Genomic DNA, 9,435 nt, shown 5'->3' with positions numbered 1-9,435 from the left:
TAAAGGAATGAGATGACCATGCGGATCCTGTTTAATTCTCTGAAACAGAATCCACACTTTTCACCCGCCAAACACATGCCCACTACTCTTCTCTGGGGATAATAAAAACAAACCAGCGATCTGACAGAGGGCCCGAACACCCATCCTGACCGACCCCACAAAACAAAAAAGTACCCTCCAGCTACTAATTATAATGCCACTTTGCAAAATTTCCCTGCATTTTTAAACAATGGAGAAATGATGGTGGGATGATACTTAGAAGAATGGCTTCTTGTCAGTCTCCACTGACAAAAATAGGCAACACCAAGTCAGCTACGCCTCAGCATAGTTATGTCCGTAGCAGCCATATTTGGTTTCAGTAGGCACATACACACGTTATCACAATTATGGTGAAACGCTGAAAACCTGCAAAGGATTGTCAACATACTGGTTAATTGAAAAGCTCTGAGGCATACTTCTTGGAACTAGCCAGTTTCCTGTGCCCACGCATAGACAAGTATATAGAACCATGGTGAATTCCCAGCTCATGAAGCAAAGGATTCTTAAAGGAACGGGATTACCATGCGGATCCTGTTTAATTCTGTGAAACAGATCCGCAGTTTTCACCTGCCATACTAATACCCACTTCTCCTCTCTGGGGATAATAAAAACCAACCGGGGAACTGACAGAGGGCCTGACCAACACATCCACACCGACCCCACAGGAAAAAAAAAAAAACACAGTAGCTTCCAGCTACTAATTATAATGATAACTTGCAAAATTTCCCTGCATTTTAAAACAATGGAAAAATGGTGGTGGGATGATACTTACAAGAATGGATTCTTGTCAGACTCCACTAACAAAAATAGGCAACACCAAGTCAGCTACTCCTCAGCATAGCTATGTCCATCGCAGCCTTCTTGGGTTTCAGGAGGCACAAACAAAGGTTCTCACAATTATGGTGAAACGCTGAACACCTGCAAATAATTTTCAACGTAGTGGTTAATTGAAAAGCTCTGCGGCATACTTCTTGGAACAAGCCAGTTACCTGTTCCCACGCAAAGAGGAGTATATAGAACCATGGTGGATTTCCAGCGGATGAAGTAAAGGATTATTAAAGGAACGGGATGACCATGGGGATCATCGTTAATTCTCTGAAACAGAATCCGCCCTTTTCACCTGCCAAACACATGCCCACTTCTCCTCTCTGGGGATAATAAATACTAACCAGCGAACTGACAGAGGGCCTGACCCCCCCATCCACATCGACCACACACAAAAAAAAAACTGTACCCTCCAGCTACTAATTATAATGCTAACTTGCAAAATTTCCCTGCATTTTAAAACAATGGAAAAATGGTGGTGGGATGATACTTACAAGAATGGATTCTTGTCAGACTCCACTAACAAAAATAGGCAAAACCAAGTCAGCTACGCCTCAGCATAGTTATGTCAGTCGCAGCCTTCTAGGGTTTCAGGAGGCACAAACAAAGGTTCTCACAATTATGGTGAAACGCTGAACACCTGCAAATAATTTTCAACGTACTGGTTAATAGAAAAGCTCTGCGGCATACTTCTTGGAACAAGCCAGTTACCTGTTCCCACGCAAAGAGGAGTATATAGAACCATGGTGGATTTCCAGCTGATGAAGTAAAGGATTATTAAAGGAACGGGATGAACATGGGGATCATCGTTAATTCTCTGAAACAGAATCCGCCCTTTTCACCTGCCAAACGCATGCCCACTTCTCCTCTCTGGGGATAATAAAAACTAACCAGTGAACTGACAGAGGGACTGACCCCCCCCCATCCACATCGACCACACACACAAAAAAAACCGTACCCTCCAGCTACTAATTATAATGATAACTTGCAAAATTTCCCTGCATTTTAAAACAATGGAAAAATGGTGGTGGGATGATACTTAGAAGAATGGCTTCTTGTCAGTCTCCACTAACAAAAATAGGCAACACCAAGTCAGCTACTCCTCAGCATAGTTATGTCCGTCGCAGCCTTCTTGGGTTTCAGGAGGCACAAACACACGTTATCACAATTATGGTGAAACGATGACACCTGCAAATAATTTTCAATGTACTGCTTAATTGAAAAGCTCTGCGGCGTACTTCTTGGAACAAGCCAGTTACCTGTTCCCACGCAAACAGGAGTATATAGAACCATGGTGGATTTCCAGCTGATGAACTAAAGGATTATTAAAGGAACGGGATGACCATGGGGATCATCGTTAATTCTCTGAAACAGAATCCGCCCTTTTCACCTGCCAAACACATGCCAATTCTCCTCTCTGGGGATAATAAAAACTAACCAGTGAACTGACAGAGGGCCTGACCCCCCCATCCACATCGACCACACACACAAAAAAAAAAACCGTACCCTCCAGCTACTAATTATAATGCTAACTTGCAAAATTTCCCTGCATTTTAAAACAATGGGAAAATGGTGGTGGGATGATACTTAGAAGAATGGCTTCTTGTGAGTCTCCACTAACAAAAATAGGCAACACCAAGTCAGCTACTCCTCAGCATAGTTATGTCCGTCGCAGCCTTCTTGGGTTTCAGGAGGCACAAACACACGTTATCACAATTATGGTGAAACGCTGAACACCTGCAAATAATTTTCAACGTAGTGGTTAATTGAAAAGCTCTGCGGCATACTTCTTGGAACAAGCCAGTTACCCGTTCCCACGCAATGAGGAGTATATAGAACCATGGTGGATTTCCAGCTGATGAAGTAAAGGATTATTAAAGGAACAGGATGACCATGGGGATCATCGTTAATTCTCTGAAACAGAATCCGCCCTTTTCACCTGCCAAACACATGCCCACTACTCTTCTCTGGGGATAATAAAAACAAACCAGCGATCTGACAGAGGGCCTGAACACCCATCCTGACCGACCCCACAAAACAAAAAAGTACCCTCCAGCTACTAATTATAATGCCAATTTGCAAAATTTCCCTGCATTTTTAAACAATGGAGAAATGATGGTGGGATGATACTTAGAAGAATGGCTTCTTGTCAGTCTCCACTGACAAAAATAGGCAACACCAAGTCAGCTACGCCTCAGCATAGTTATGTCCGTCGCAGCCTTCTTGGGTTTCAGGAGGCACAAACAAACGTTATCACAATTATGGTGAAACACTGAACACCTGCAAATAATTTTCAACGTAGTGGTTAATTGAAAAGCTCTGCGGCATACTTCTTAGAACAAGCCAGTTACCTGTTCCCACGCAAAGAGGAGTATAGAGAACCATGGTGGATTTCCAGCTGATGAAGTAAAGGATTATTAAAGGAACGGGATGACCATGGGGATCATCGTTAATTCTCTGAAACAGAATCCGCCCTTTTCACCTGCCAAACACATGCCCACTTCTCCTCTCTGGGGATAATAAAAACCAACCAGCGAACTGACAGAGGGCCTGACCACACCATCCACATTGACTACACAAAAAAAAAAAAAAACCGTACCCTCCAGCTACTAATTATAATGCTAACTTGCAAAATTTCCCTGCATTTTAAAACAATGGAAAAATGGTGGTGGGATCATACTTAGAAGAATGGCTTCTTGTCAGTCTCCACTGACAAAAATAGGCAACACCAAGTCAGCTACGCCTCAGCATAGTTATGTCCGTAGCAGCCATATTTGGTTTCAGAAGGCACATACACACGTTATCACAAATATGGTGAAACGCTGAAAACCTGCAAAGGATTTTCAACATCCTGGTTAATTGAAAAGCTATGAGGCATACTTCTTGGAACTAGCCAGTTTCCTGTGCCCACGCATAGACAAGTATATAGGACCATGGTGGATTCCCAGTTCATGAAGCAAAGGATTCTTAAAGGAACGGGATTACCATGCGGATCCTGTTTAATTCTCTGAAACAGATCCGCAGTTTTCACCTGCCATACTAATACCCACTTCTCCTCTCTGGGGATAATAAAAACCAACCGGGGAACTGACAGAGGGCCTGACCAACATATCCACACCGACCCCACAGGAAAAAAAAAAAAAAAACACCTTAGCCTCCAGCTACTAATTATAATGCTAACTTGCAAAATTTTCCTGCATTTTTAAACAATGGAAAAATTATGGTGAGATGATACTTACAAGGATGTATTCATGTCAGTCTCCACTAACAAAAATAGGCAAAACCAAGTCAGGTACGCCTCAGCATAGTTATGTCCGTCGCAGCCTTCTTGGGTTTCAGTAGGCACAACAAACGTTATCACAATTATGGTGAAAAGCTGAACACCTGCAAATAATTTTCAACGTACTGGTTAATTGAAAAGCTCTGCGGGATACTTCTTGGAACAAGCCAGTTACCTGTTCCCACGCAAAGAGGAGTATATAGAACCATGGTGGATTTCCAGCTGATGAAGTAAACGATTATTAAAGAAACGCGATGACCATGGGGATCATCGTTAATTCTCTGAAACAGAATCCGCCCTTTTCACCTGCCAAACACATGCCCACTTCTCCTCTCTGGGGATAATAAAAACTAACCAGCGAACTGACAGTGGCCCTGACCCCCACCATCCACATCGACCACAGAAAAAAAAAAAAACCGTACCCTCCAGCTACTAATTATAATGCTAACTTGCAAAATTTCCCTGCATTTTAAAACAATGGAAAAATGGTGGTGGGATGATACTTAGAAGAATGGCTTCTTGTCAGTCTCCACTAACAAAAATAGGCAACACCAAGTCAGCTACTACTCAGCATATTTATGTCCGTCGCAGCCTTCTTGGGTTTCAGGAGGCACAAACAAAGGTTCTCACAATTATGGTGAAACGCTGAACACCTGCAAATAATTTTCAACGTAGTGGTTAATTGAAAAGCTCTGCGGCATACTTCTTGGAACAAGGCAGTTACCTGTTCCCACGCAAAGAGGAGTATAGAGAACCATGGTGGATTTCCAGCTGATGAAGTAAAGGATTATTAAAGGAAGGGCATGACCATGGGGATCATCGTTAATTCTCTGAAAGAGAATCCGCCCTTTTCACCTGCCAAACACATGCCCACTTCTCCTCTCTGGGGATAATAAAAACTAACCAGCGAACTAACAGAGGGCCTGACCCCCCCATCCACATCGACCACACACACAAAAAAAAACCTTACCCTCCAGCTACTAATTATAATGCTAACTTGCAAAATTTCCCTGCATTTTAAAACAATGGAAAAATGGTGGTGGGATGATACTTAGAAGAATGGCTTCTTGTCAGTCTCCACTGACAAAAATAGGCAACACCAAGTCAGCTACGCCTCAGCATAGTTATGTCCGTAGCAGCCATATTTGGTTTCAGTAGGCACATACACACGTTATCACAATTATGGTGAAACGCTGAAAACCTGCAAAGGACTGTCAACATCCTGGTTAATTGAAAAGCTCTGAGGCATACTTCTTGGAACTAGCCAATTTCCTGTGCCCACGCATAGACAAGTATATAGAACCATGGTGGATTCCCAGCTCATGAAGCAAAGGATTCTTAAAGGAACGGGATTACCATGCGGATCCTGTTTAATTCTCTGAAACAGATCCGCAGTTTTCACCTGCCATACTAATACCCACTTCTCCTCTCTGGGGATAACAAAAACCAACCGGGGAACTGACAGGGGGCCTGACCAACACATCCACACCGACCCCACAGGAAAAAAAAAAAAAAAAAAACACCGTAGCCTCCAGCTACTAATTATAATGCTAACTTGCAAAATTTTCCTGCATTTTTAAACAATGGAAAAATGATGGTGAGATGACACTTACAAGAATGGATTCTTGTCAGTCTCCACTAACAAAAATAGGCAAAACCAAGTCAGCTACTCCTCAGCATAGTTAGGTCCGTCGCAGCCTTCTTGGGTTTCAGGAGGCACAAACACACGTTATCACAATTATGGTGAAACGCTGAACACCTGCAAATAATTTTCAACGTACTGGTTAATTGAAAAACTCTGCGGCATACTTCTTGGAACATGGCAGTTACCTGTTCCCACGCAAAGAGGAGTATATAGAACCATGGTGGATATCCCTCTGATGAAGTAAAGGATTATTAAAGGAACGGGATGACCATGGGGATCATCGTTAATTCTCTGAAACAGAATCCGCCCTTTTCACCTGCCAAACACTTGCCCACTTCTCCTCTCTGGGGAAAATAATAACTAACCAGCGAACTGACAGAGGGCCTGACCCCCACCATCCACATGGACCACACACAAAAAAAAAACCGTACCCTCCAGCTACTAATTATAATGCTAACTTGCAAAATTTCCCTGCATTTTAAAACAATGGAAAAATGGTGGTGGGATGATACTTAGAAGAATGGCTTCTTGTCAGTCTCCACTAACAAAAATAGGCAACACCAAGTCAGCTACTCCTCAGCATAGTTATGTCCGTCGCAGCCTTCTTGGATTTCAGGAGGCACAAACAAAGGTTCTCACAATTATGGTGAAACGCCGAACACCTGCAAATAATTTTCAACGTAGTGATTAATTGAAAAGTTCTGCGGCATACTTCTTGGAACAAGGCAGTTACCTGTTCCCACGCAAAGAGGAGTATAGAGAACCATGGTGGATTTCCAGCTGATGAAGTAAAGGATTATTAAAGGAACGGGATGACCATGGGGATCATCGTTAATTCTCTGAAACAGAATCCGCCCTTTTCACCTGCCAAACACATGCCCACTTCTCCTCTCTGGGGATAATAAAAACTAACCAGCGAACTGACAAAGGGACTGACCCCCCCCATCCACATCGACCACACACACAAAAAAAACCGTACCCTCCAGCTACTAATTATAATGCTAACTTGCAAAATTTCCCTGCATTTTAAAACAATGGAAAAATGGTGGTGGGATGATACTTAGAAGAATGGCTTCTTGTCAGTCTCCACTAACAAAAATAGGCAACACCAAGTTAGCTACTCCTCAGCATAGTTATGTCCGTCGCAGCCTTCTTGGGTTTCAGGAGGCACAAACACACGTTATCACAATTATGGTGAAACGATGACACCTGCAAATAATTTTCAACGTACTGCTTAATTGAAAAGCTCTGCGGCATACTTCTTGGAACAAGGCAGTTACCTGTTCCCACGCAAACAGGAGTATATAGAACCATGGTGGATTTCCAGCTGATGAAGTAAAGGATTATTAAAGGAACGGGATGACCATGGGGATCATCGTTAATTCTCTGAAACAGAATCCGCCCTTTTCACCTGCCAAACACATGTCCACTTCTCCTCTCTGGGGATAATAAAAACTAACCAGCGAACTGACAGAGGGCCTGACCCCCCCCATCCACATCGACCACACACAAAAAAAAAACCGTACCCTCCAGCTACTAATTATAATGCTAACTTGCAAAATTTCCCTGCATTTTAAAACAATGGAAAAATGGTGGTGGGATGATACTTAGAAGAATGGCTTCTTGTCAGTCTCCACTAACAAAAATAGGCAACACAAAGTCAGCTACTCCTCAGCATAGTTATGTCCGTCGCAGCCTTCTTGGGTTTCAGGAGGCACAAACGCACGTTATCACAATTATGGTGAAACGCTGAACACCTGCAAATAATTTTCAACGTAGTGGTTAATTGAAAAGCTCTGCGGCATACTTCTTGGAACAAGCCAGTTACCTGTTCCCACGCAAAGAGGAGTATATAGAACCATGGTGGATTTCCAGCTGATGAAGTAAAGGATTATTAAAGGAACGGGATGACCATGGGGATCATCGTTAATTCTCTGAAACAGAATCCGCCCTTTTCACCTGCCAAACACATGCCCACTTCTCCTCTCTGGGGATAATAAAAACTAACCAGCGAACTGACAGAGGGCCTGACCAACACATCCACACCGACCCCACAGGAAAAAAAAAAAACAAAACACCGTAGCCTCCAGCTTCTAATTATAATGCTAAGTTGCAAAACTTTCCTGCATTTTTAAACAATGGAAAAATGGTGGTGGGATGATACTTAGAAGAATGGATTCTTGTCAGTCTCCACTAACAAAAATAGGCAAAACCAAGTCACCTACGCCTCAGCATAGTTATGTCTGTCGCAGCCTTCTTACGTTTCAGGAGGCACAAACAAACGTTATCACAATTATGGTGAAACGCTGAACACCTGCAAATAATTTTCAACATACTGGTTAATTGAAAAGTTCTGCGGCATACTTCTCGGAACAAGGCAGTTACCTGTTCCCACGCAAAGAGGAGTATAGAGAACCATGGTGGATTTCCAGCTGATGAAGTAAAGGATTATTAAAGGAACGGGATGACCATGGGGATCATCGTTAATTCTCTGAAACAGAATCCGCCCTTTTCACCTGCCAAACACATGCCCACTTCTCCTCTCTGGGGATAATAAAAACTAACCAGCGAACTGACAGAGGGCCTGACCCCCACCATCCACATGGACCACACACAAAAAAAAACCCGTACCCTCCAGCTACTAATTATAATGCTAACTTGCAAAATTTCCCTGCATTTTAAAACAATGGAAAAATGGTGGTGGGATGATACTTAGAAGAATGGCTTCTTGTCAGTCTCCACTAACAAAAATAGGCAACACAAAGTAAGCTACTCCTCAGCATAGTTATGTCCGTCGCAGCCTTCTTGGGTTTCAGGAGGGACATACAAACGTTATCAAAATTATGGTGAAACGCTGAACACCTGCAAATAATTTTCAACGTACTGGTTAATTTGAAAACTCTCCCGAATAATTCTTGGAACAAGCTAGGTACCTGTGTCCACGCATAGAGGAGTATATAGAAACATGGTGGAATCCCTGCCGATGAAGCAAAGGATTCTTAAAGGAATAAGATGACCATGCGGATTCTGTTTAATTCTCTGAAACAGAATCCGCACTTTTCACCTGCCAAACACATGCCCACTACTCTTCTCTGGGGATAATAAAAACAAACCAGCGATCTGACAGAGGGCCTGAACACCCATCCTGACCGACCCCACAAAACAAAAAAGTACCCTCCAGCTACTAATTATAATGCCAATTTGCAAAATTTCCCTGCATTTTTAAACAATGGAGAAATGATGGTGGGATGATACTTAGAAGAATGGCTTCTTGTCAGTCTCCACTGACAAAAATAGGCAACACCAAGTCAGCTACGCCTGAGCTTAGTTATGTCCGTAGCAGCCATATTTGGTTTCAGTAGGCACATACACACGTTATCACAATTATGGTGAAACGCTGAAAACCTGCAAAGGATTGTCAACATACTGGTTAATTGAAAAGCTCTGAGGCATACTTCTTGGAACAAGGCAGTTACCTGTTCCCACGCAAAGAGGAGTATGGAGAACCATGGTGGATTTCCAGCTGATGAAGTAAAGGATTATTAAAGGAACGGGATGACCATGGGGATCATCGTTAATTCTCTCAAACAGAATCCGCCCTTTTCACCTGCCAAACACATGCCCACTTCTCCTCTCTGGGGATAAT

The sequence above is a fragment of the Eulemur rufifrons genome, chromosome 30 (assembly GCF_041146395.1).
Source record: "Eulemur rufifrons isolate Redbay chromosome 30, OSU_ERuf_1, whole genome shotgun sequence".
NCBI lineage: Eukaryota > Metazoa > Chordata > Mammalia > Primates > Lemuridae > Eulemur > Eulemur rufifrons.
The sequence above is the reverse complement of the archived record's forward strand: the minus strand, read 5'-3'. Positions refer to the sequence as shown.